The sequence below is a fragment of the Echeneis naucrates genome, chromosome 2 (assembly GCF_900963305.1).
Source record: "Echeneis naucrates chromosome 2, fEcheNa1.1, whole genome shotgun sequence".
Classification (NCBI taxonomy): domain Eukaryota; kingdom Metazoa; phylum Chordata; class Actinopteri; order Carangiformes; family Echeneidae; genus Echeneis; species Echeneis naucrates.
The window spans coordinates 6,926,740-6,954,603 of NC_042512.1; the positions used below are offsets into that span (position 1 = coordinate 6,926,740).

Below are 27,864 nucleotides of genomic sequence, written 5' to 3' on the forward strand. Positions count from 1 at the left end.
ATCCCCAGACAGCAGAAGCATCGTCTGACACACACACACACACACACACACACACACACACACACACGCACACACACACACACACATTACAGAACAGAGTGAAAGTATGAACTCCCAGATGAGCACAGTGTTCAGACTTGTTCAGGGCTCTACCTGCAGACTGAGCTAAAACACTGACAGCTGGGTTAAATGTCATGTGTTGGTCCAACGTCAGGACATTTATACTGATCAGTGTAGGACAGCAGTACTGTCCCAAGATTAACAACATTCAACTTGGCCTAAAATTCACCACTTGTGTTTTGTCTTGGTTCTCCATTAGTCTCCACTTCCAGCACCTTTTTGGAACAATGTTCAACATAATGTGAAAATTTTTTCTTTCTTAGCCAACAGAATAGAGTCATCCACATGTAACATGGCTCTATTGGTTCAGTTTGGGAAATTTCAGCCATAATACCAATTTAGTTTGAATGTCAAACAGATTGTCAGATCCAGCAGAATGATGCTGTGCCAGTGGTGGGATTTCATGGGGAACTTGTATTTTGATGCAAATGAGTCCAACAAAGCCCCCCCAACTATATGTTACAGGTACCAGCACTGTAAGGCCTCTCAGCTTCAGTTATGGTTTTGGTGTCTTTGTCCCGGGGCTGAATCTTCTGCACAGTGTCCCAGAGCCCATTTTCAAGGAAGAGAGAGAGAGAGAGAGAGAGAGAGAGAGAGAGCGTGCAGACTGCAGTATACACAGCACAATGAGGAATGATTTGGATAGACAGCAAGCTTTTATATGTTTGCTCCTCCCTTATTTTGAATGAACTACCAATGTCTTTGACGGGGAGAACCCGCCCTCCACAGCACGGGAAATATCAGTTCTACTTCAGAAGGTGTTAGTAATATGTCAGATACACACACATTCATACCCACCATGTCCTGTATCAACTTAAAAGTATCAATTCTGCACCTATAGGTGTGGGAATGTTAGGTCACACATGGGTCACACACAGGCAGACCAGTTTTACACAGCTGAAACAGCTTGGGGTCAAATTGACCCCAGAGGAGTACCAATGTGTGCAATATGTGTTCAGCACATTGAAAAATGTCTTCATGATAATTTTATGATTAATCAATTTTACCCATCGAATTTGGAAAAGTCATGAAATATGAAGCAAAAAAAAAAAAAAGGGTCAACTAATATTCTTTGAATGATAAAAAGGATAATAGGTTAAGTATGATTTCCACATGCAACTGTTCATGTTTCTTCAAATATATCATTAATGATGAGTTAGATTTTCTGTGTAGAACTTCTGCAGCTTGTTTGTAGACTGTTTGACTGGTTTTAGAGTGGACTTACCTGCCAGAGCTCAGATTGTTATACAGGAGTTCATATGTGGCAGAATCAGAGATAGAAATAAAGTTTGGCTGACTCTGCTGTTTGGTTATTTCTGATGTGTTAAAATCACAATATTGACAGTTTGAGTCAGTTCAGGTTCTTTACAGTGTTGTTTCATTTTCTCATTACATCTTCTCACTGTTTGTATTTGACTGTTGTGAAGCTGCTTCCTGTTGATTAAGCTGTTTGATTTTCATTTTCTAAACTTCTACTTTCTAAACCTTCAGCTCAAAACAGATGATGAAACATTCAACACTTTCAAGCAGGAACTTTGTCTCCTAAAGTCACATCTTTTATTCTTTACTCAGGTTGATAGGCTGCAGTTTGTCAGCGATCAGCTGTTCTTCTCTGGGCTCAGCTCTGAAGTCCAACCCCTCCCATCTCAGAGAACTGGACCTGAGTCAGAACGACCTGGATGATTCAGGACTGAAGGATCTGTGTGGTTTTCTGAAGAGTCCTCACTGCAGACTGGAGACTCTGAGGTCAGACACATGTTTTATTTCTGCTCTCAGATTAATATGATGTTACAGTTGTGGTGACTCTGACCTGCAGACAGGTTTATATTTATGAGGGAAAATCCTCTTCAGGTTTTAGACATCTAACTGTTAAATGGTTGAAAATAGCTTTTGAAAAAGTTTATTTCAAAATGACATTGAAATGGAAAACATTAATCTAATGTTTTTGAAAGGGGACATCATATATTAATTTGAAATATTAAAATCTTATTTCAATGTTTATTAGAATCATCCAAAATCAAAGAAATCAACACAAATATAAACCCTTTTGCCAACAAAAACACCTCTGAGGTGCTCATACACAGAACAATAAAACTGTAATGGGTTCGCTCTCTCACCCAAGAATGGCACAAGTCTAGACTGGAACAGCTGAGAACTTTATTGACTACGTGCAATAGCCCAAACAGACGGCAGGCAGAGGCAGAGTCTAGAGACAGGCAGCAGGTCAGGTTACCGGGCAGAGATGAGGAGTAGTGGTCTGGGGCCGAAGGCAGGTTAGGCCCCAGGAGGTCCGTCGGGAAAGCTGAGCGTAATGCAAAGACAATCTGGCAGAGAGGCAGAGTGGAGGAGCTGGTTAAGGGGAGTCTGGGAGGAACAGATGAGTCTGTTTATCCTGATTAAGAGAGGTAAGCAGGCAGGTAGAGTGGGTGGTGGAGGGGAGAACCAGGAGTGGACTATGACAAAAACAAAACATGGATCTGACTTTCTACTTCATCCAGTTTGCATAGTGAACAAATCCGGTCTTCCTCAGGTGTGGCATTAAAGCTCCCTGTTTCTGGGACTAATGGAAGTGTTCCTGAACACAACTGTCCATAATGATCTTTGTCTTTTAGTTCACTTATTCTTAATGTAAGGTTCCACACTGTAAGTGTTCTTATTAAGACAGTAGGTTCCTCATTTTGGCTTCCTCCAAACATCCAGAGACCGTTTATCTCTCTGCTTTAGGAACAGTTTGTTTATAATATCTGTAATATCACAACATCATTGCCCCGTTGCCCTCCTCTCTCTGCTGCAGGAAACATGTTTGCTCCGTCAGTCCGTTCAGGTTCTTTCAGCTGTTGTTTCATTTTCTCATTAAATCTTGTCACTGTTTGTTTGTATTTGACTGTTGTGAAGCTGCTTCCTGTTGGTTCAGCTGTTTGACTTTCATTTTCTAAACTTCTACTTTCTAAACCTTCAGCTCTGAACAGATGATGAAACATTGAACACTCTCAAGCAGGAACTTTGTCTCCTAAAATCACATCTTTTATTCTTTACTCAGGTTGGTGAGCTGCAGGTTGTCAAAGATCAGCTGGTCTTCTCTGGTCTCAGCTCTGAAGTCCAACCCCTCCCACCTCAGAAAACTGGACCTGAGTTGGACCATCCTGCAGGATTCAGGACTGAAGGATCTGTGTGGTTTTCTGAAGAGTCCTCACTGCAGACTGGAGACTCTGAGGTCAGACACGTTTTAAACATTTAAATAAAATAATAAAAATCCTTCAGTGTTTCAATGACAGGAAATATTTTTCCTCACTGACATGGACAAATAAATATTCAGTGGGGTCGGAATCATTCACTCTCCAACAATTCGATTTAATTTGGATTTTTGGGGCGATGATTCGATTCAAAATTGATTCTTTATTCAAAATGATTTTCTGTTCAAAACAATTCCATTCATCCATTCATTTCTGCTTCAATCTATAGGTGTGCAAAGGATCCTCATGATCTACTCCAGTCTGCTTTGAAAGACAAAATGATGAATGGAGACATTAAAGTGTCTTTTTCACATTTATTAAGTTTTAAACATTTATCCATGCTCAGATGGAATTGTTGCAACTGTTGCTTAATACAATATCACATATTGCTTGAATAGCAAAAACAAAAGTGTCTCTTTAAAAAAAAATTAGCAGTTAAACATGCTGCCTTTTAAATTTTAAGAAAAGTGCCTTTTCAAATGTGTGTGGACCAAAACTGCTACTCTGAGCAGCAAGATATAAAATAAGTCATGTCAAGCTCAGTAAAAACCAAAATGAGTTAGAATCTTTGCCTGCAACGAGGACGGGGCCTGTTGAATCTCTCTTTCCTCCATTATTGTAGTTTCCTCCTTGTTTTGGTGCATGTGTATGTTCCAGAACCAGCTCTGTGGTGACGTCAGACAGCATCTTTGTCAGCATTGTTTTAATTTTTAAATCGATTTTGGGACATTTTGAATCGATTCTGAATCATAGTAAATGACAATTGTGATTCTTATATCAACCGTTTTTTTTTTTTTGTTTGTTTTTTTTCTTCTTCTTCTTCTTCTTTGGGTACAGCACAAATATTCAAAGGGGAAAGGGGACATCATATATTCATATATATTTGTATGTTAGTATGCAGATTTTAGTCTGTGGTTCATTTCATTTATTAATTTATTTGTGTGTCATTCATAAAAATGTCCAACCCACATGGGTTTATGACGTATTTAATCATCCAGTGGCTGTTGTAACAACCTGAACTCTCATATATCTGCATATACACATACACAAATACATTATTATCCTTTTCTAAAGTCATAATGGTACATTTTAAACAAAACAATCAACCAAAAAAAATGTTTTGCCGTCTTTCCCAAACCACAGAAATAAATCAGCTACCACAAGTCCCTTCACTAAAACATAATTCGCTCTGAACAGATAACAAAACACTTTCAAGCAGGAACTTTGTCTCCTAAAGTCACATCTTTTATTCTTTACTCAGGTTGGAGAACTGCAGTTTGTCAGAGATCAGCTGTTCTTCTCTGGTCTCAGCTCTGAAGTCCAACCCCTCCCATCTCAGAGAACTGGACCTGAGTCTGAACAACATGAAGGATTCAGACCTGAAGGATCTGTGTGGTTTTCTGGAGAGTCCAGATTTCAGACTGGAGACTCTGAGGTCAGACTCATGTTTTATTTCTGCTACAGTTGGACTCAGTTCATGTTCCTTTCAGTAATATTGTTTCACTCTAGCCCTCAGTGAAGCTGTGAGAGGAGAACAGAAACAGATTTCAGAATTGGACAGAAAGACAGAGAGAAAACAGTCAGCCAATCAGATCAGTCAGAGGACTGTTGTGATCATGTGACCATCAAACGAAGCAGATTCCAGCTGAGGAACTCAGAGATGTTCAGATTCTGGTCCTCGTCCATCAAACTGTCAGATCTGAGCTGAGACTGTTTGTTCTCTGATCAGGTTCATCTGTCACAGCTCTGAGATCAGTCTGACTGAAAGCTGCACATCACTGATCTTCTTTCATCACACTGTCACCATGTGGTCTTTCTGCAGACCAGAATCTGTCTGTCTGTCTGTCTGTCTGTCTGTCTGTCTGTCTGTCAGAGTCTCTCTGTTTAAATGGACCTTCAGTAAATCATCAGTAAAGTGATGAACCTTCATGACTCAGCTCTTTATCTCCACTGTGGACTCAGAGAAATGTGCTGAGTCAGCAGACTTGAGGTCTGTGAGTTTCCAGCTCAGTGTGTTCACTCCAACACGTTAACATGAGCTGAGAGGAAGCAGCTGCTGCACATCTGGACTGAACAGGACTGAAGTCCCTGCAGGTCTTTATGCTGGATCTGCATCACTGACTGACAGCTGATGGACAGAGTCAGGAAACACTGATGGATCTGCTCTCTTCTTCTTCTCTACACAGGTGCCAGAAGTGGCGGCTGTGAAGAGGAAGGTGTGTGCTGATGGAGGATCAGCTGCTTCCTGATGATCCAGATGTTGCAGCAGCAGCTTGTCCAGACTCTGGACCATGTTCCTGGGAGGTGGAGAGGAGAGCTTCATCCAGCAGAGACTGACAGAGGAATCAGAACTGGTCTGAGAACAGAGTCCAGTCCACCATGATCCCAGAGACTCCTCAAGTCCTCCTCTCCTCTCAGCCAGCTCCTCCAAACTCCACCTGGGGTTTAGGTTCAGCTTCTTCTGGACCCTTTGGGCTGCTTTGGGAACATTTCTTGAAGCATTTTTGTTGATATAAAATATTTTCTTGTGAAACATGTGAGTGTCAGTCCACACTGATTAAACTTTTAAATTGGCCCTTTCTTCCCTTCATAAAACGTAAATATATTTTTAACATATTGCAAAAAATGTCTTGTGTAAATAAATAACATGATACTGAAAGAGCAAAACTCAGGACACTGCAGCAGTTTATCTACTGAAAGGCCAATTTTTATTTAGTGTCCTAAATGACCTTTGTACAACAAACATCCTGTTTTAATCTGAGTGGATGGTGATGCGGCCCAGGTGGGGATATTGTCTTATTTATTTTTATATTTTAATGTGTAAAGCACTTTGTGCAACATTATTAGTTTGAAAAGTGCTGTATAAATAAAGTTTAAAAGATTGATATTGTAACATACAGTCCAGTAATGTGTGTTACTGCTGTGTTCTCATATCAAGCTCATGTTCACCTTCTTTCTTTCACAGGGAGAACATGAAAGAAGCTGAAGCTGAACTCAGCCTTCCAACTTTAGTGCTCCGTGTCACAGACTGATCCATTTTCTGACGTTATAGTCCACACCAGGCTGCAGCCTCTCTGTGTGACACTTTGTTCATCATTATTTTCACACTTTAGTTCCTGCTTCTTTTCATTTAGGCTCCATGTAGGCTGTTCATGATGACTTTGTTTGTGTGTGGCTGTTTTCTTCTGAATGTGGGATCTCTGTCTGAATGAAAGTTTCACAATCACTGCCTCAGACTGCATTCAGAAGGAATTGTTGAAGTCATAGAAGCTGAAGAGTTGATGATCAGAGGCTGACAGCTAAAGGAAGCTAGAATGCACACTGCTCTCTGACAGAGTCGGCCTCCCTCCACATTTAGGAGGCTTTTTCACTTCTTACAACAGCTGACAAAGGGCTCATCTGGGATTTGAACCCCGGACCTGTCACACCCTGAGCCAGAATCATCCTGATTGTTCCTGGAATGGTTTGGTTAGTCAGAGTGTGTCTGTGTGTGTTCTTGTCTCTCTGAGTGGTTGGAAATGAAAATGGAGATCGGTAGAAGCAGATGACTTTGAAGATGAATGAATGTTTCACTGACAACATCGACAACTGTTTACTCACCTCTATGAGGCTGTGTGACGTCACTGGAGATCAAAGGCATTTCCTGTCCTTCATCGCTCTCCCACGCGACACCAACTCAAACGTCACACTAGCATTAGATTCAGCCGGAACGGCGCATGCGCACGAAGAAGCTCACATTTGTCTCGCGAACGAATGAAGTGAAACACAAATCAGCTGTTATTAGACAAATAAATGGCGTTAAATTGAACTAAAACCAAATCTGTTGGTTTGTTCCTCCTTCTACTTATTAAAATCCGTCTTTTCCTTTCGCTCATTTTTGCAATCACAGACTGAGCGAAGCTGCGCACCTGTGTGTGTGTGTGTGTGTGACTGTGCTCTCTCTGCTGGTCTGAGCTCTCAGTTCATTTAAATACTTTGTTGGATCTGTCTGTCTGTATCATGTCAGAAACTCTGAAACACTCTGAACTTCTTTAAAACACGGTGGATTTACTGATATGAAAGTGTCCAGCAGTCCATGATGGATTATTATAGAAAGATATCAACTTTAATGTAAATACACTGTTGTATATTAATACAGAAATTAGAATAATCATCTGTGAAAGGCTGCTGATGCCTGAAGATTCATGACATCATGGTAAAAGGTGTTAAATATGCATTGGTGGTTCAGTGGTAGAATTCTCGCCTGCCACGCGGGAGGCCCGGGTTCGATTCCCGGCCAATGCAGAGTAACTCTTTACCAACATCCAGATATTAGAAACACAGTGCTGCTTGGAAAATACCCTGATAGACTCCAACACACTGTGACTTTGTGAAACAACCAGTGGAGCCCCCTGGTGGTCAGTAGAAGTGCAGCCCCTCTGAGCTGGTGGCAGACCAAGGCTTCAGTCTGCACACACACTGTGTATTGTGGCAACATCCGTCCCCTCAGAGAGAATCTGCTCTTTAACCCTCCTGTCGTTTTCACCCCCCGCCCCTTACTTTAGTGTTCCTGCTCTGTTTGATACGGTGGCCGGGAAGTGCAAAACTAAATTACAAAGTGCCAAACACTTTTACAAAGCGTGAAACTAATTTACATGTTGGGGAAACATTTTTACATTTTTATAAACAAAATTACATAATAAAAACACTTTCACCTCGGACAAAACTAATTTAGAAGTGGCAGAACACTTCTACAAATCCTGAAACAAATTTCCAAACGACAGAATCTCCGGAAGGGGAATGTACCAAATGCCGGAAGTGATCCAGAAGAAGATTGACTGTGAGCTCAAAAAGTTTGTATCGGTTTGTGTGGCGGGAAAACTTTGCAGAGTGAAAGTTTATGGCAGCATAGATTAAATAATGTTTTGGCCGTTTTGTGGAAACAACTTGAGCCAATTTACGCGGTTGTGTTTTCCGTGCGGACGATCTGTAGAATGTTTAACGTTGATGAACGGACCAGACGGAAGGAGCACGCGCACAGGAGACATCTAATAAACAGCCGGAAAATGCTAAACAAGCTAAGTGTAGCATCGCGCTAACTAGCTGAAGCCGCTGTCAGACATGCAGTGAATTAAAGTGCACCGTTTCATTTTGCAGCCAATCGTTGTCTTCACGGAATAGCAACGCGTTTAGTTAGTATGCGTTGCTAGTTTTTATTTATTTATTTTATTTTAGGCTTACAGTTATGCTAAACGCACAATTGTTGCTGATTGTTTTAGCTGCTGCTAACTTTCTGTTTTGATACGGAACTCCGTTCATTCCAGCAGAACAACCATGAACATCATATAAACAATTCATGGAGGACAGAAAGTCAAAGTCAAAAGAACTGTGGGCCGAAAGGAAACAGGTCCAGGTACGTGTGTGGATATATCTGTAAAATATGGAAGTCAATATGTGTGTGTGTGTGTGAAATGAATGATATCTTTTTGTTATTTTAGCAGATAAACATGGATTGATGGAGCCACATGGAGCTGATTTAAAAGCTCAGAGAGGGAAAACACTCCCATTATATACAGATCCGGAGGTAGCAGCACCTGATCTACTGAAGCATGATGTGAAGTTTACACGGTGCAAACACCAGCCTGCGGACTCTTAAAAGGATGATTCCTCTCCAAACGCCATCAGGTTGGAACTTCGTGGACCTGGACAACTGTTTGGCTATCGGACGATGTGGCAGGTACTCAGACAAAAGTCCAATCTTCCAATGAAGAGAGATGATGTGATGAATGAGAGAGCACGCAGAAGGTTTCTAAGAAGAAGCTGCTACTCAATGGGAGCGAACTGTATGTGGCATGCAGATGGTTCTGATAAACTGGCTCTCTCAGGACGCATTGATGGATTTTTTTCACCTAAAGTGCTGTGGCTCCAATGTGGACCGACAAATAACAAGAAGCCAACAGTGATCGCTGAGAATCTCCTCTCATGAGACTGAGGACTGATTGTGGCACGGAGAATGGCATTATGGCTGCCATTCAGTCTCCCCTACGCCTCCATCATGATGACTGCTGCTCTGGGCCGTCCAGCCACATGTATGGCTCATCCACGAATAAGCAGCGTGTTGAATCCTGGTGGGCCATATTTAGAAGGGGAAGGTAAGTGGCCTTCATGAAGTCATTTTATTATGACTGACCTTTCATTTGATTTTTATCTTTATGTTCTATCGCAGATGAACTCCTCTAAACATATATAATAATTGAGGCTGTGACTTGAACGCGTTCATTTCAATTCATTCATTACAAAACCTTTAATGAATTAGATTTTTTTTAATGGAGTCCCACTTCTACTAATAATATATATTTACTTCCGATTCTATCCATTTCTACAGGTCTCAGTTCTGGATGGAGTTGTTTGCTGGATACTTCAACGGGAGCCATGAGCATCAGTGCCTTCTGAGATGTTGCCATGGTGATGTTGGATGAGTGTGTGAGACTGTGGAACAGTCACAGGATTCACACTTCCAGAACAGCGTCATGTCCAATGAACTGTACTGCTGACCACACAGGTAATATTGGTGATGGATTGATATTCCATGTTTGTTTTATTTATTTATTGCTTAAATGTAAATAAATAATATAAATGCTATTTATTGTATCTAACACAGATTTGGCTCCACAGACTGGATTTGAGATTGAACCAGCTGATTTGGATGCTGTTCCAGAGGCGAGCCTGTCAATAGCTCCATGTGGGGACTCAAACATGCAGGAGGACTTTGACTTTGTTATGGAGCACAAACAACTACAGAAGCCAGAGAACTGGGAGTCTGCAACAGAACTGTACATGAAGCTGAAAGAAACTGCTCAGCTGTGAGTCAGTGACAAAGGGAGTTTTCCCTTCCACATTATCAAGTGCTTACTCAATGGCATTTCTGTCCTATTTCTATTTTATTTATTTTTTTAATTAATTAATTTTTTTAATATACATGTCAAGAGCCATGACTGAAAAACATGCAATTTTTCTGTTTTAAAATAGTTAGGAAAAAACTCATAACCAATCTATCACAGATGCAATCAGAAGGAAATATTTGCAATTTTTTTATTGTTTGTAAACATAACATTTGCATTCCCATTGTTTCATTTCTTCAGATGAACAGGTACCAGAATCATTTGGAAACATCACAAGGAAAAGTGAATGACAAACTAAGAAATCTGATTTGGAGTGGTGGACAAAGACCACTCAAAGACACAGTCCATCCAGTCGCCCAAAGTTTGACTTTCTTTAAGTCTCCTGTTACTTCCTGATGGACTGAGGTCAGGTTTGAAGAGTCTCAAGTTCCAGACCAGTGAGTGGCTTTTCAGAGTGGCACAGGACAGGGGCCAGCAAAGTAGGCTGTTGCTGCAGTGCAGTCAGAAACTGAAGAGCTGAAAGACCATCTTTGAATCTAAAAAGTCACCACAAACATTGTTTCACATTTAAATGACCTAAAGAAACTTCAATGTTTTCTAAAATGACTATCCACCCAAACATATAGAAATGAGTAAAAATGGTTGTGTGTTGAACATTACTGATTTAAAGAAGAACTCTGTGTCTTGCTTTGCACTTGGCAGGGTAAATGTTTTTGAAAAATAGTTCAAGCAACAAAGCGTATGTCATGTGATATATAAAGTTAATGATCATTAACCATTAGTATTGTTTACATCTAACCCTGTTCATACCATTTGCATTGTACACCAAGAACTGATGTCCTTCTGGTCCATCAGAAATGGGCCGGTCTTTCAGATGTTTCATCAGTAGAGTTAAAAACTCTCGTCTCAGCCCACCTGTGTCAATTCCTTCTTCCTAAACAGCATCATCTGTGAATTTTACCAGCATGTCACAGGTTTCAGAATATGTTGAACATCTTACAAATGCAAATATCTTTCCCATGTAATCAATAAAGTAAAATTAAGTGAGTCAGTTGTTTTTTTACTTACCCGTAGCAAGTACTCCTGACTGGATTTGTTTCAGGTGGATCCAGATCCTCAGTGTCAGATATTACTGTCTGAAAAACAAATGAAAATGTCTGAAACAACACACTGAAAGCAAAGAACATCAGACTGCCATAATCTGCCTTAATACCTGTCCAGGCTGAGCTGTGGATGAATCTCTGAAACATGATAAAATTGATAAACTGATGAACTTTATGATTCAGAGTATAACAGAGCTTTGAGTAACATTTAGAGGTAGAGAGGAACCATAAGATTTATAAATAAGATTATTTTGTTATAAATGATATTACATGTATGATATTTTCTACCACATGTTCATCACAATCACATCAACAACTTAAAGACAAATTACTTCTTTTGTAAAAACTAATACCTACCCTTTATCTTCAGGTTTGTGTGGGAGAACTGTGTTTTTTTTGGTTCAAAAACCTGAGAAGAAAAGCACACAATTGCAGCAATCAGCAACTTTAAACAGCTTCCATTATTGTTCCCTCACCACATACAGTATATATCAATGGTGAAAGGTTATCAGGGTGTCTGATTGGAATAGTAAATGCCAAATAATCAAGACTTGGTTCTTAGACTTAATGCTTGAAACCAAATGCATATCCTGACAATAAATAAAGAAAAAAAAACTGAATCAAAGTACAAACTGTAAAAATGAACGTACCACAGTGTCAGCTGCATTGAATTCAGCTGTGCTCCTCGATGTGATGACAATTTCAGAATCAGAGTCTGATGTATCAACCTCTGTAGTAAAAACAAACAACACATTATTAATTATCCTGCATCAGAGTAAATAAATATGTAAAAATATTGAACAAAGAGATCCACAAACCTCCTCTAAAGTGTGTTTCTAGGCAAATGAAAAAAGTGCCTTTCCTATTTCCTTTTTATATTCTGCCAGTTTGAATGGGCTTTCTGACCCAGGCACATGGAGCACCTCTGAACAGTCTGGATACAAAAGAAGGTCTGCTCCTTCATCCATCTTCTTGTTAAATGTTCTCATTTCTTGGACAGCTTGCTTCAGTAGATCAGGTGCTGCTACCTCCGGATCTGTATATAATGGGAGTGTTTTCCCTCTCTGAGCTTTTAAATCAGCTCCATGTGGCGCCATCAATCCATGTTTATCTGCTAAAATAACAAAAAGATATCATTCATTTCACACACACACATATTTACTTCCATATTTCACAGATATATCCACACACGTACCTGGACCTGTTTCCTTTCGGCCCACAGTTCTTTTGACTTTGACTTTCTGTCCTCCATGAATTGTTTATATGATGTTCATGGTTGTTCTGCTGGAATGAACGGAGTTCCGTATCAAAACAGAAAGTTAGCAGCAGCTAAAACAATCAGCAACAATTGTGCATTTAGCATAAACGTACGCCTAAAATAAAATAAATAAATAAAAACTAGCAAGGCATATTAACTAAACGCGTTGCTATTCCGTGAAGACAACGATTGGCTGCTAAATGAAACGGTGCACTTTAATTCACTGCATGTCTGACAGCGGCTTCAGCTAGTTAGCACGATGCTACACTTAGCTTGTTTAGCATTTTCCGGCTGTTTATTAGATGTCTCCTGTGCGCGTGCTCCTTCCGTCTGGTCCGTTCATCAACGTTAAACATTCTACAGATCGTCCGCACGGAAAACACAACCGCGTAAATTGGCTCAAGTTGTTTCCACAAAACGGCCAAAACACCATTTACTCCATGCTGCCATAAACTTTCACTCTGCAAAGTTTTCCCGCCACACAAACCGATACAAACTTTTTGAGCTCACAGTCAATCTTCTTCTGGATCACTTCCGGCATTTGGTACATTCCCCTTCCGGAAGATTCTGTCGTTTGGAAAATTGTTTCGGGATTTGTACAAGTGTTCTGCCACTTGTAAATTAGTCTTTTTTATATATATATAAATTAATGTTGTCTGTGGTAAAAGTTTTTTTCTGATGTAAATTTGTTTAATAAAAAGTAAAAATGTTTCTCAACATGTAAACTTGTTTCGCACTTTGTAATTTTGTTTTGCACTTACCGGCCACCGTAGTTTAGGGTTGGGGTGCACGCGCTTAACTACTCCGAGTTGATCTAACTAACTCAGATCTGCTGTTCTGTCTTTACATGAGACAGGCAGGAAGTTGGACTTTCTAAAGCAAAGAGAATCCGGTTGATTTTCAAAATAAAACTGCTGTCTGCGAGCGAGACGCCGCTGAGCAGAGAGAGTTAACTTCTGTCACTGAGCTATTCAAGAAAAATGCACGTGCTCTCCCCGTCGGGGAATCGAACCCCGGTCTTCCGTGTGACAGGCGGAGATACTGTCCACTATACTAACGAGGAGCTGGACAGAGAAACATCACGTGGTGTAACTTCACTTCCTCCGTGGAAAAACAAAGAGAGAATAAAGTTATTTCCTCCCAGTTTCTATCCAGAATCATCATCAGCACAGCTTCTGTCAGGAACATCTGTTTGTTGCTGACAACATCTGGATTACAGATGACACATCAGACTGATATTATCTGTGTCATGGTGTTCAGAGATTTCAGCAGCTCACATCCAACACAGAGACTCTGAGCAGGCCCACCTGGTCTTAGACCCAGACCCAGACCTAAATCCAAACCCAGGAGACAGAGGTTGAGTGAGTCAGTGAGGAAGAAGCTTGCCGATTGCACCACAGAGACATTTTGCCCAGTTCCTGTTACAGGCTGCTGCTTTTGAGGAACCAATTGATAATAATCCTGTTTATGAATATTCCTGATTGGTGTTTTTTTTCTGATGCTCTTATTTCATTTCTTGTGGTTGTCTGACTGTTCTCTGTGTTATTGAACCTTCCCATTGCTGGATGTACTCCTGTCCACTGTGACAAATAACAAAGGATTTTCTTTAGCATATAATAAACTGTCACATTAATGTCCTGAATGTGCTGTGTGTAAATAATGAGGTTCATCAAAACAAAGTCAGAACCAGAGCTCAGGCTGTTGGTACACAAACAAAGAAAGGCATACTTGTGGATTCACAAGATTATATCAGGATCTGAACTTTTCCTGTTCCATCAGTAACCATCAAAGGAGATGCTGATTCTGTGATGTCACAAAGGCTCTAATGACATCACAGAGATCAAAGACTCCTCCCACTTTTTCTCATGAACTCCACCATAGAGTGCACTCTGTTAATGTTAAAGACAAATGTGATACGTTGCTTTCAGCTGTTATTGTTATTGAACTCTTCATAGCTCTCCATTATCATAATCTGCTCCTCTTGGTTGAAATATGTTTCACGTAGTTTGACAATTTTTCTGCAGGAATGGTGTCAAATGACACCTAAACAGTCCTTTTTATGTGAACGCGCACAGCGCCTGCTGAGGAAAGCCTGGGTGGACAAACCAAGTTGATAACCACCATCGTGATACTCGTTATCTCTGGTTGGAGCTTTCATCTTTGTTGAGCCAGCTCACCCAAACAAAGTCCGGCTCTGTTGAGCTTCCTTCATAAGATCCTGCTGCCTGTCCTCACTAGCTCCTCCTCTGTGGTGACCCCCAAACAGGACACAACCTCAGTATCATGACAAGTCATGCTGCTGAGCAATTAATGTTACAAGGATTCATTTCAGCGTCACTTTAACAGATTGGATTCATACATTTATGTGACACACAGTCAGGTCATTTCCTCTGTCTCTTTGCAGTTTTACAGACGCACAACAAAACAATACAAAAACAAATGTTTTTACATTTAAGTTCTATTTTTGAAGCTGTATGATTATTTACCCCCCCCCCCTTAAAAAAAAAAAAATCACCACAGATCATCTAACATCACAGATGTGTGTGTGTGTGAGTATATATACAGATCCAAGTATATGCACCATTAAGGGCCTCTGATATAATATAGAGATTGACAATTAAAAAGATGTACCGATTTAATCATTTTACTCCTGGAGATACTTTCACAACCACCAAAGTCGTGCGAACAAACTAGCAGACAATCGGTCACCTGCCAAGATAAAAATATATATAATCACGTGCAAATAAAGATTATATGCATCATAATCATGGACCAGTAAAGTTGGTTACAGTTACTTCATCACATATAAAAGTTTGGTATATTTCATTAACATTTTGTTGGAGGCAGGGAGGATTTCAAAAGCTTTGTCAGAGTTTCCTGAATTAATTTTTGATGCCCAATATTCTGATACTACTAATTTATAGAAGAGGCGTTCCTTTTCATTCTGATCTTTATTCAATCCTTCTTTATTGACAAGAAAGATCCAACATTCAGATCAGAACAGCTACACACAAAGTAATCATTAACAGCCCTTCAAAAAGGGGGACCAGAGGGTGTGTGCCAACTACAGGGTCATAACACACCTGGGTGAAGCTGGCCCCCACCACCTGCAAAATTTTGGAGATAGTCTGTTTCGTCTGTGCTGGTTTGTGTGGGAAAAATTTTTGTCTGTGCTGCTACGGTTTTTCAGATCTTAAAGATTATTTTTTAGGACATCCACAGGTCACCCAGCCCACCCCCCCCCCCCCCCATGTACTCCAAACTGACCGGAAATGGTACCGTTCATTTGTGCTCCTCTGGTTTTATAGATATTACACATTTTAATTTCTGGTGATGATGTCACCCAGCCCGCTATGTACTCCGAATGGACCTGACGTGGTACCGTTCATTTGTGCTGGTTTGTGCCGTAAAAAACAAGTTTCATCTCGTGCTGCTACGCTAAGTGATTAGCTCCTTTTTTTTTTATTCCATATAATTTCTGCACATTTGTCATTCTTCAAGCTCCTGGAATGCCACTGTGGCAGGACAAACTTCAGGTAAGCATGTTACACTACATTTTCTCAGTATTCATTAGAGAGTTTCCCATCACTCCCTCAAAGCCTGTGTTCGATGTTTGGTTAGAGCAGACACTTCATATCCTTCCACCGGCACAAGATGAGAGAAAGCCGGAAAAGTCTTTGACCAAAAGCTCAGTAATGTATCTGACAGCAGTCCATGTAAACTCCTTCCCAGAGCTCTGCTGTTGTAACTACGGGTGAAAAGATAGATTTTATTAAAAACAGCCAAACAGGCTGAACTAGTTTTTTGGGTGAACGGGGCAGTTCAGCTAACCAAAGAAGGGCAAACTGTTTTTAACCCTCTTTGGGTCCAACAGTATCGCTGAGAATGATGAAACTACTAACCAGGAACCAACACCAAGAAATAACCTGTTTGGGTTCATAAAAGAACTGTAGTTATATACATATGTACAGATATGTTAGTATCCAAACTGAACGCCTCACCTCTGATTATATGATGGAATATTTAAGAGTTTACAGCTGGTTAGAACATATTTACACATGAACTCTACCTCCTTCATCCTCCACAGTGTTAATCATTTGATAACCAGACAGGCTTAAACAGCAGATGATTGCTGCGATGAACTTTGAGTTACTGATTTTCTTGGAAGAACTGAACGGTTCCAGTGGTCCATGTTTGTCTCATTCAGACAGCAGCCTGAAGTCCCGGGGACATCATGCCAATAGATCAATGGAACTGAAATAAACTAACAGTCCAACAGGAGGAAGGAAGAAGGAAATGGAGGCCACAGACAACTATTCCCTCTGAAGAGTTTCAGCATTAATGCTGAAAGAAGTTCAGATCTCATCATCGGGTACAAAAACCAACCAAAGCATGACATAATGTAATGAATATGTAAGCTGATGGAGTTTCAGCAACACACAGATTTAGACAACAAAGTCCAGATCTGTTTCCAAACTGGAACTGACGGAGACTCCAGAGCTGAGAAGTGAAGCCAACAGTGAAGTGTCTCAGTTTCTAGTTTCAGGTCTCCTTCAGCACAACTCTCTCAAAGACACTGAAGAACCAGACCAGATCTTGAACCCAGGATAGAGAGGTTCAGTGAATGTGGTGTTGAAGGTGTGGAGGTGGATCAGTGAGTCAGAGGAGACTCTGTAGAAGGACAGAGAGCCAGCAGGACAGTCCACATACACTGCTACTCTGTTAGAGTCAGAGGAGGAGGAGGAGGAGGAGAGAGAGGTTCTTCTCTTGTTGTGCCAGACAGAGTAACCATCCTTAGAGCAGATCAGACTCCAGGACTGATCATTATATCCAAACAAACAGTCATCACTGTGTCCTTTCCTTCTGATTCCTCTGTAGCTCACTGAGATATAAACCAGTCCACTCCACTCAACCTCCCAGTAACAGCGACCAGTCAGACCATTTCTACACAGCAGCTGAGACCAGTTATTAAATCTGTCTGGATGATCAGGATATGACTGATCCTCTGCTACACATGTCACCTTCATTTTGTTGTCAGACAGTTTGAGGTTTCTCTGGATTGTGTTTGTGTCCAGTTCCAGTTCACAGACATCTGATGGAGAGAACAAGAAACAACAGCTGCAGTTTATCATCTGTTCATTTATCAACAACTTTACTGAAAGTGAATCATTCAAACTTACATTTCATCACCTGTGAATAATGTTTGACTACATTTAAATGAAAAGCCAACAATCCAGTTAGAACATCAACAGTTACTGAACATGAGAGTCAAGATGTCAGCAATGTTCTGCTTTTTTTCTGCTGTGGAGTCAAAGATGACGGCTGATGGAGATCCACATCAATAAACACATGAAGTGTTGATCCTGAATGAAACTCATCTTTGGACTTCAGTCAGAAATGTAAAAATCTAGTGTAACATGAGCAGCTGAGTTTTCATGAATCAAAGTGAAAACACACTCACACTTCCTCGGACCAGGTCTCAGTCTCTGTGGTCCACCATGGTCCACCCTGGAGGAAGAAACAGAGTCAGGATTAACTTGATCAACCATCAAACATGAAGCAGAGTTCCTCAGAGCTGTCCAGACCTGAGAGTGTCCAGTCTCCAGTCTGGATCCTCCAGTCCAGCAGACAGAAGCTTCACTCCTGAGTCTCCTGGATGATTGTAGCTCAGGTCCAGTTCTCTCAGATGGGAGGGGTTGGAGCTGAGAGCTGAGGCCAGAGAAGAACAGCCTTCCTCTGAGACCAGGCATCCTGACAGACTGAACACACACACACACACACACACACCCTGTGACTCTGACTTTGGTCTGTGATTATTCACCAAAAATCAGGTCAGCATTAAGTCTTCCTGGAGTTCCCCCACCACCTGACCTTATAAATACTATAGAATCAGGTCTACAGACAGTAACACAAACACAGTATAGTGATGCATTGATTCTGCTCTCTGTTCAACCAGGTTCATTCATCCACAGAGCATCATATCAGCAGTCCACTCAACCTCTGGTGTCTTTGAGCCCCTTAAATATTTTCCTGAATGAGAACTCCATCATCACAACTGTGACAGATGCCAAAAGCAGCAGAAAGGTTGTGTCCACCTCCCTAAAAGTAAATGATCCTCAGTGAACATAGAAAACACCACTGGAGAATTCACCAGGAGGACACCAGCATGACCCAGCATGCACCTGTTGGCTGAGCAACATGTGTGTGATTGATTTCACTGAGTGTGTTCTCCAGGTGTTGAATCAAATCAGTGATTCATTATGGAGCATTCAGGTCCATACTGATTTTTATTATTTTATACTGATGACAATCTCTCAAATCTACAAACCTCTTCAGTTAATTTTACTCTATTTAAATAAAATAAATAATAAACTAAATCAAAAGTCTTGACAAAAACATGAATTCTGACCTGAGAGTTTCCAGCTCACAGTGTGGACTCTTCAGTCCAGCAGACAGCAGCTTCACTCCTGAATCCTGCAGGTTGTTGTTACTCAGGTCCAGATCTCTCAGACTAGAGGACTGGGAGCTGACAGAGCTTCACAGCTTCTGTCTGAGAGGTTACAGCCACTCAGTCTGAAAAGGAATTAAGGAAGAAAAACTATTTACTGACAAAATTTAAGGAAGATGAGATTTTAGATGTGAATACAAAACATGAATAAACTAACTTGAGTCCTTTCAGTTCGCACTGTGGCCTTTTCAGTGTATCAGACAGAAGCTTCACTCCTGAATCCTGCAGGTTGTTGTTACTCAGGTCCAGATCTCTCAGACTAGAGGACTGGGAGCTGAGGACTGAGGACAGAGCTTCACAGCTTCTGTCTGAGAGGTTACAGCCACTCATTCTGAAGAGGAATCACAAGAGTAAAAAAAAAACAAAACGTATATATTATAATTTAAGTAAAAGTATGTCTATAAATTATTAATGCAAAACCATTAAACTAACCTGAGTCCTTCCAGTCTGCACTGTGGACTCTCCAGTCCAGCAGACAGCAGCTTCACTCCTGAATCCTGCAGGTTGTTGTTACTCAGATCTAGATCTCTCAGACTAGAGGACTGGGAGCTGAGGACTGAGGACAGAGCTTCACAGCTTCTGTTTGAGAGGTTACAGCCACTCAGTCTGAAGAGGAATCAGCAAAACAAGAGAAAGCAATTACAAATATGTTTTCATTTGAGCAAGAAATATATTCGGTTGATCTACAAGATTTAATTTGCACATACAGAACTTTGTTGGAGGCTTTGACCACTGGCAGCAGCCTCAGAAGAGCCTCCTCTGAAGCAGAGTATTTCTTCAGGTCAAACACGTCCAGATCTTTTTCTGATGACAGTAAGATGAAGACCAGAGCTGACCATTGAGCAGGAGACAGTTTATCTGTGGAGAGACGTCCTGATCTCAGGGACTGTTGGATCTCCTCCACCAGAGAACCATCATTCAGTTCATTCAGACAGTGAAACAGGTTGATACTTTTCTCTGGAGACAGATTCTCACTGATCTTTGTCTTGATGTACTGGAGTGTACTGCAGTGAAAGACCCAGAAGGAACCGGAGGAACAAGTCCAGGTGTCCATGTGGACTCTGTAAGGCCTCATCCACAGCACTCTGGTAGAGAATTAAAGGTTCAGGTTTATTTCCAAACAGTTTTGACCACATGGAGGTTGTTTGTTTTTCTGCCATCAGATTGACTCCAGAGTTGATGAAGGTCAGATGGACATGAAGAGCAGCCAGAAACTCCTGAACACTCAGATGGACGAAGCAGAAGACCTTGTCCTGGTACAGCCCTGTCTCCTCTTTGAAGATCTGTGTGAACACTCCTGAGTAAACTGATGCTGCTCTGATATCGATGCCACACTCTGTCAGGTCTGATTCATAGAAGATCAGGTTTCCTTTCTGCAGCTGCTCAAAAGCCACTTTTCCCAGAGACTCAATCATCTTCCTGGTCTCTGGACTCCAATGAGGATCTGACTCAGCTCCTCCATCGTACTTGATGTTCTTCAGTTTGGACTGAACCACCAGGAAGTGGATGTACATCTCAGTCAGGGTCTTGGGCAGCTCTCCTCCCTCTCTGGTCTTCAACACCTCCTCCAGAACTGTAGCAGTGATCCAGCAGAAGACTGGGATGTGGCACATGATGTGGAGGCTTCGTGAGGTCTTGATGTGGGAGATGATCCTGCTGGCCTGCTCCTCATGTCTGAACCTCTTCCTGAAGTACTCCTCCTTCTGGGGGTCATTGAACCCTCTGACCTCTGTCACCATGTCAACACACTGAGGAGGGATCTGATTGGCTGCTGCAGGTCGTGTGGTTATCCAGAGGCGAGCAGAGGGAAGCAGTTTCCCCCTGATGAGGTTTGTCAGCAGCACGTCCACTGAGGTGGACTCTGTAGGATCAGTCAGGACCTCAGTGTTGTGGAAGTCCAGAGGAAGTCGACACTCATCCAGACCGTCAAAGATGAACACAACCTGGAAGTGATCAAAGCTGCAGATTCCTGCTTCTTTGGTTTCAGTGAAGAAGAGATGAACAAGTTCCACCAAGCTGAACTTCTTTTCTTTCAGCACATTCAGCTCTCTGAAGGTGAAGGGGAATGTGAACTCTATGTCCTGGTTGGCTTTGTCTTCAGCCCAGTCCAGAGTGAACTTCTGTGTTAAGACGGTTTTCCCAATGCCAGCCACTCCCTTTGTCATCACTGTTCTGATTGGTTGGTCTCTTCCAGGTGGGCGTTTAAAGATGTCTTTTTGTCTGATGCTTGTTTCTGCTCTGTCCTGTTTCCTGGATGCTGTTTCAATCTGTCTGACCTCATGTTCCTCATTGACCTCTCCAGTCCCTCCCTCTGTGATGTAGAGCTCTGTGTAGATCTGATTCAGAAGGGTTGGGTTTCCTGCTTTAGAGATCCCCTCAAACACACACTGGAACTTCTTCTTCAGGCCAGATTTGAGTTTACGTTGACAAACTTGAACATGACTTTCTGAATGAACAAAAACAAATGAAATTTAAAAAATTCAAACTTCAAGATTGATGTTTACTTTTCCTAAGGAATAAGAATATGATCATATTTCTCTTCGTCTCCTGAGACTTTAGTAAATGTCTAATTGATCCATCATGTTAAATCCTCTTACTTCTCTGCAGACAGTCAGCCAGCTCCTCCTGCTTCATCCTCCTCAGGAAGTTCACTGTGATCTTCAGAAATGCCTCTCTGCTCCTCCTCTGCTCTTCATCCACTTCATCATCCTCATTCTTGATGAATTGTGGGTAATCTGGACTCAGACTCCTTTTCATTTTCTTCAGCTCGTTCTTCACAAAACAGACGATGTTCTCCTCCAGCAGCTGGAACACAATAACATCCTGTGTAAAGTTCACTCTCAGTATAAACTGATGGATCAAAGCATCAGATCATCAGTCAGCAGAGTTCAACTTTAGCTGCTGCTGTATCATCTGCTGCCACGTCTCTTTCCAGAGCTACACAGAAAGATTCAGACCTGCTGACTTCACTAAACTAACTTCACTGGTGTAACTTACTAAGTTTGACTTTAGATTCTGACAACACAGAGATCCTGATCATCACATGAAGACCAAACTGATACAGCCCTTCAACACATCAACTCAGGAAGTGAAAATTCAGGGTATTAACTGTGACTGTAGCTGGATGAACATTTACACACCATAAATATGGAGTCCAGGTCTGTGTGATGATGTTTGTCAGACTGAACTCTGAGGAGAAAAGACACAAACACACAGTTTGTTCCAGGAGTTTTCTATGAACACCAGAAACTGATAGACAAGCTTTGATACCTTTAATGAGTCAAACAACAATAAATTATCAACTTTTACCTTTTTTCTTTGATAAAGTTTTCCATAGACCGATCACGCTTCATGGACATACAGCTCAGTTCAGGAAAATCTGGTCTTGACTTCTGGTAGCTGGTAGAAACAAAGCTGACAGTAAAAAAATTAAAAACCAAGAAAGTTGGCAGAAAATTATCAGTTTAAAATAAATCAGACAAGTTCAGCTTTTACCTGTTTAGCCATCCAGATTATTTTATTGTTCAATGTTTTTGTTCATTTTAATGACATTTCAGGATCATTTTGACTGTTTGGATATTTTTCATTTGACTCGCATGAAGTTTTATTGACCTGTGCAAGTCAAATAATAATAATAATAATAATAATAATAAATATATCTCAACATGCATGCAGCACAACGGCATCGTGGTTAGTGGTGTTGCTCCACAACAGCCATGTCTGTAGGTTTGAGTGTGAGTGTGGCAGATTTTCACTGTCTGTATCTGTGTGTTGGCCCTGTGATGGACTGGTGAATATGAATGAATGAATCTCCACATCCTGGTTGAGCTTCCAATGGAGACAAGGACAAACTAAACAACAGCAGTAAAATTTCAGCAGTAAAAAATGTAAGTGACAGTGAGAGTGAATAATGATGGAGCAGTGATCTGAGTGCTGAGCTCTGACAGATGGACAGTTAGAGATCCTCATCTCACCTCTGAGCTTTGGTCTGACTCTCATGTTCCCCACACAGAGTGGTTTTAGAGGGAGGGGCTCCCTCCTCTCTGTCCTCACACTGATTCATAGCTGAGCCTCCACCTTCACACAAACACAACAAAAAGCTTCATTACAACAGGATTTGCATCACAGGACACATAATCAGCATTACTGTCACTAATATGTCATTAACTTCAGCCTTTAACTCCCAACAACAAACTGTTTGACTTTTCTCTCTCTCTCTGTTGATTTCAGTCAGATTTTGTGTTAAACAGAGAACATTCCTGTTAATCTCAATCTTCATTGTTATACATTTGCATTAACACTAAATTTCAAACAAACCCAGATCACCATTTACTTTTATTAGAGCAAGTTGAAGAATTATGGATCCTTGACACAGTTGTGATCACCATAGGTTGGCATCATTTGAAGGTCCAGAATTGTCATGACATTTTTGAGGGCCGGATTATTCCTTCAGAAGCCAAGTAAAAAAACAAACAAACAAAACAAAAACAAAAAAACAAAAAAAAAGCTGTTACAACTAAACCAGTCTGACCTGTCAGAAAAACCCCAGACCAGAGGAGGTGGTTCTCTCATCTGATGTTCAGGATGCATCTTAAACATTTGTTTCTTTGACACATTATTTAAATAGTATGCCTCCTCAACTTCACATAAAAATCAGTCTGATCTGTCAGTAATCTGCAAGTTTCAGAGAAATGTATCTCAGATCTGATGGTGCTTCTTCTCTCTGTCCACTAGATGGTGGTATCTGACTGTAGGATGTGTTGATGGAGTTGATTTAATTCATGTCACCTTATTGAGCAAACAAGAAGTGCTGCTTCAATCAATGGCTTCACCGTATCTGGAAAAATGTAAACTGTACCATTAACAGTAAGAGTTCAATTCACTCAGCCAAGTTCATCCAAAGTATCAGACCACTTCTGACATGTTTGTTCTGTCATGGCTCAACTATAACACTGCACACCAGTTCAAGGAAATCAACTTAAGCCTTATGAAGAAAGTTAAGTTGACAAAAAAATCTGCTTCACTTTAGATGAATTTGTGGTGACCATTTAAATACCATTTAAATAAAATCGAGTTTAACTCTGGTTATTTAAAAGTCTTGGGTTTACTAAGTCTAAGATTCTGACTGTATATCAGAGCAAGAACAAAGTGAAGGAACTATTCACTGTGAATTCCAGATAAAATATTGATAGATTCAGTCTGTAAATAGGAAGAAAGGAAGGAAGGTAAATAAACATGTCTACTGTTGTCAGCTCAGTGTGATCACAGTGATCCTGTTCAGACATTTACAGATTCTCAGCTTCTGAACTCACTTCAGGGAGACTTTGACACTTTCCAGCTTCATGTGAAGAGAAGAAGCTGCTTGTTCTCCCTCATCAGTCCTGGTGTCTGTTTGAGCTGATGAAAAGTTACATCCTCATAACTTCAGAGCTCAATTTTTAAAAACTTTAGTGATATGAAACAACTATGTCATTCTGAGCTCAACCAAAAGATGGAACCTTCAGAAATTTTGATTTTTTTATCATTTCAATATTCAATTCTAATTTCTACTATTCATATACCTTGGTAATTTTCACAGAAGAAAATTTCATGTAATAAAGAGGAAAATTATGTAAAAATAAGACAAAATATAAATGTCCAGGGGCAACTCTTTCTTAATTGTCTGTATTATTTTGTATTTTCTCATGGATTAAGAGGATAAATAATAAAATTCTAAAAAAAATATGGTTGGCTCATCTTTGCTCTGGAACAAAATGGAAAGATTTTACATTCATGACACTGAACCAGTTTTCTTCCTCATTACAGGAAACAAACATTATGTGATGAAGTTCTACTATCTGTCCACTAGATGGTGATAAACAATGTGGGAACATTTTACATTAAGTCAGTCACAGCGTGGAGAAATCAAACAGTTTGTGCGGAACAAAACTGGTCATATTAAAGTGCTGCCTTTGTTTCTTCTTGTTTCTAAATATATTGGAAGACAAATGAACCAAGGAAACTGAAGTCTGGCCTCTTTAAAGAGATCTTTTATTTAATTGAAATAGATTCTAGATTTGGTTAATCTGACTTTATTTCTGGGTTATGTACCTCAGGCACTTAAGACTGCGGTCATCAAACCCCAGCTTAAAAAGCCTAATCTTCATCCAGATGTTTTGACAAACTATAGACCCATATCGAACCTTCCATTTATTTCTAAAATCATTGAGAAAGCTGTAGCAAAACAACTACACGAGCATCAAGAAGCCAAATGAAGTCACTCAGATAGTCAGACTGCGGGCATGTCTTGAAGACATAAAAGTCTGGATGACTGGAAATTTTTTACTTCTCAACTCTGACAAAACAGAAGTTATTGTACTCGGTCCTAAGCACCTCAGAAAAATACTATCTAATCATCTCATCAATCTGGACGGCATCACTTTGGCTTCCAGCTCCACTGTAAGAAACCTTGGAGTAATTTTTGACCAGGACATGTCCTTTGTCTCTCACATAAAACAAGTTAGTCGAGCAGCTTTCTTCCACCTGAGAAACTGTTAGAATAAATGTACATAAAGTGATTATCACAGTACTGCTCACCTTTTACTGACCCTGCAAGAATGCAGAAACCTGTGTTTTTACTAGCAGGAGCAGAGGTCATACCTCCGAAGAAGAAGCAACGACCTTCGAAGAAGATTTATGAAGAAAGGGAGGATGTCGAAGCGAGATTACTTCGTTCATAAACTAACCCTCAATGTGTTTGAGTTTCTTGTGACTTATAACTTGAATATAAATCATATAACAAGCGTCTATTCATTCACTACTTGCAGCTGTGTATTCTCACCTTTAGAGCTGCAAGATTTTGTAACTAGGGACCACCCTAAGGAAATAAAAAGGGGGAGAACAGAAAAGATACTCCAGAGTGGGTAGAGAGTGTCACTGAGCACATCTCTGTCTGTTCTCCTTGCAAGTAAAATGAGCACTGTTGTTCTTTGTCTTTCTTCCCTGTGTGTTTAATAATGTTCTAGGTGGGTTAAACCTGACAGAAACATTAGGAAAATCAGAAACATCCTTTCTCAGGATGATGCAGAAAAACTAGTCCATGCATTTGTAACTTCTAGGACTACTGTAACTCATTACTATCTGGATGTCCAAACAAATCTCTAAAAGGCCTTCAGTTAATTCAGAACGCTGCTGCACGAATATTAACAGGAACTAGGAAAAGAGATCACATCTCTCCTGTTAGCTGCTCTTCATTGGCTGCCAGTAAAATACAGAGTGGAATTCAAAATCCTTCTTTTAACGTATAAAGCTCTTAATGGCCAAGCTCCATCATATCTCAGAGAGCTCATAGTCCCTTACTGTCCTAGCAGGCCACTCCGCTCTCTAGATGGAGTTTTACTTGTGGTTCCTAGAGTCTCCAAGAGTAAATCTGGAGGCAGATCGTTCAGTTATCAGACTCCTCTTCTATGGAACCAACTCCCAGCATCGGTCCGGGGGGCGGACTCTTTAGTAACTTTCAAGACCAGGCTTAAAGTCCTCTACTCTTTAGGTATGCTGCTATAGGCCTAGGCTGCTGGGGGAAGGACTGAGTTTCTTTTCTTTCTCTCTCTCTCTCTCTATTATAATTATTAAAGTGTACAGTTACATTTACTCAGGATAGAATTATATTCATTCTTATTAGAAAAAAAGAATTGCTCACACTTCACTATCTTCAGTTTTTCCTAAAGTGAATTGTCAGATGACATTCTGCTGGTTTAACTGATATCATGCTGATGTTTTCAGCAGTAAGTTCATGTCTTTATCACAAACATTTGAAGAGATCTTGTTAATAGGTAACCACATCATCCACAACCAACCCTCTTTATCTGGAATCTGAACAGGGAGCTGTGAGGAGTTTGATGGCTCATCATCACGATTAAAGCATTCACTGACTGCAACATTTAAATTAACAGTTTCATTTAATAGTGAACATTAAACAGAACAGACCTGTTTGTGTTCTTTTAGCACTTTGTCTATCTCCCTGTCTTTTTGTCATGTTCTTCAACAGCCAATCTCAGTTAGTTACTCTTCTTTATATATCTAAGAAGGTAGCTGATTGAAAATGATCATCATGTCCAGATATGAGCATCAAACTGTCAGTTTTCAAATAAAACTTGTAAATACTAATTCATAAGTAATAGGTTTTCAAAGGTTGTTGATCCAAACACAGTCTGAGCTCTCTGTGGAAAACTGAATATGACTTACAGTAAAATCTGATTCCAGAGCAGCTCTGAACTTTCTGTATCAGGTAGATCCTTCATCCTTTGATACTATCAGACATTACGGTCTGTTCTCAGCTCAGCTGGAGTTTTTCTCTGTTCGTCAAAGTGAACTCTGACCTCCATGTCTCAGTGTCTCAGTGTTACAGAAGTCCACTGTGAGTCTTCGTCCCTCCACAGTCCACAGGGACAAACTGACAGTGAAATAATAATAATGTTAACACTCACCGGCCTCAGCCTTCAGTTTCCCTGCTTCTGCTCCGACAGCTTCAAAATGGAGGCTGAACTCTGAACACTTTCACTTTCAGCTGCTGCGGTGAAGCACATGGTCCTCTGTGTGTGTGTGTGTGTGTGTGTGTGTGTGTGTTTCCTCTTGTGAGTGTAACTGTGAAATATTTCCCCCCTTCAGTTTTAGACATGTAACACAGCTAAAGTTACCAGACGTCCCGAAAAATTCGGGACAGTCTCGAAATTAAAGCAGTTGTCCTAAATCCAGAATCCTGCCCTGATTGTTCCGAAAATCA

At 40.6% G+C, this 27,864-nt stretch overlaps 1 long non-coding RNA gene and 2 other non-coding genes across 3 annotated transcripts; 1 reads left to right on the forward strand and 2 right to left on the reverse strand.

The window, feature by feature from the left end:
* The first annotated feature begins 7,566 nt into the window (after positions 1-7,566).
* trnag-gcc (transfer RNA glycine (anticodon GCC)) lies at positions 7,567-7,637 on the forward strand. The gene has a single exon. It is a non-coding gene; the product is annotated as a tRNA-Gly (tRNA).
* A 5,949-nt stretch (positions 7,638-13,586) lies between these two features.
* Positions 13,587-13,658, reverse strand: trnad-guc (transfer RNA aspartic acid (anticodon GUC)). Its single transcript has one exon. It is a non-coding gene; the product is annotated as a tRNA-Asp (tRNA).
* A 5,453-nt stretch (positions 13,659-19,111) lies between these two features.
* LOC115057219 (uncharacterized) lies at positions 19,112-19,671 on the reverse strand. Its single transcript, XR_003841916.1, has 3 exons — positions 19,536-19,671; positions 19,261-19,434; positions 19,112-19,168 (listed from the first exon to the last, which is right to left on the reverse strand). It is a non-coding gene; the product is annotated as an uncharacterized LOC115057219 (long non-coding RNA).
* Between the last annotated feature and the right edge of the window lie 8,193 nt (positions 19,672-27,864).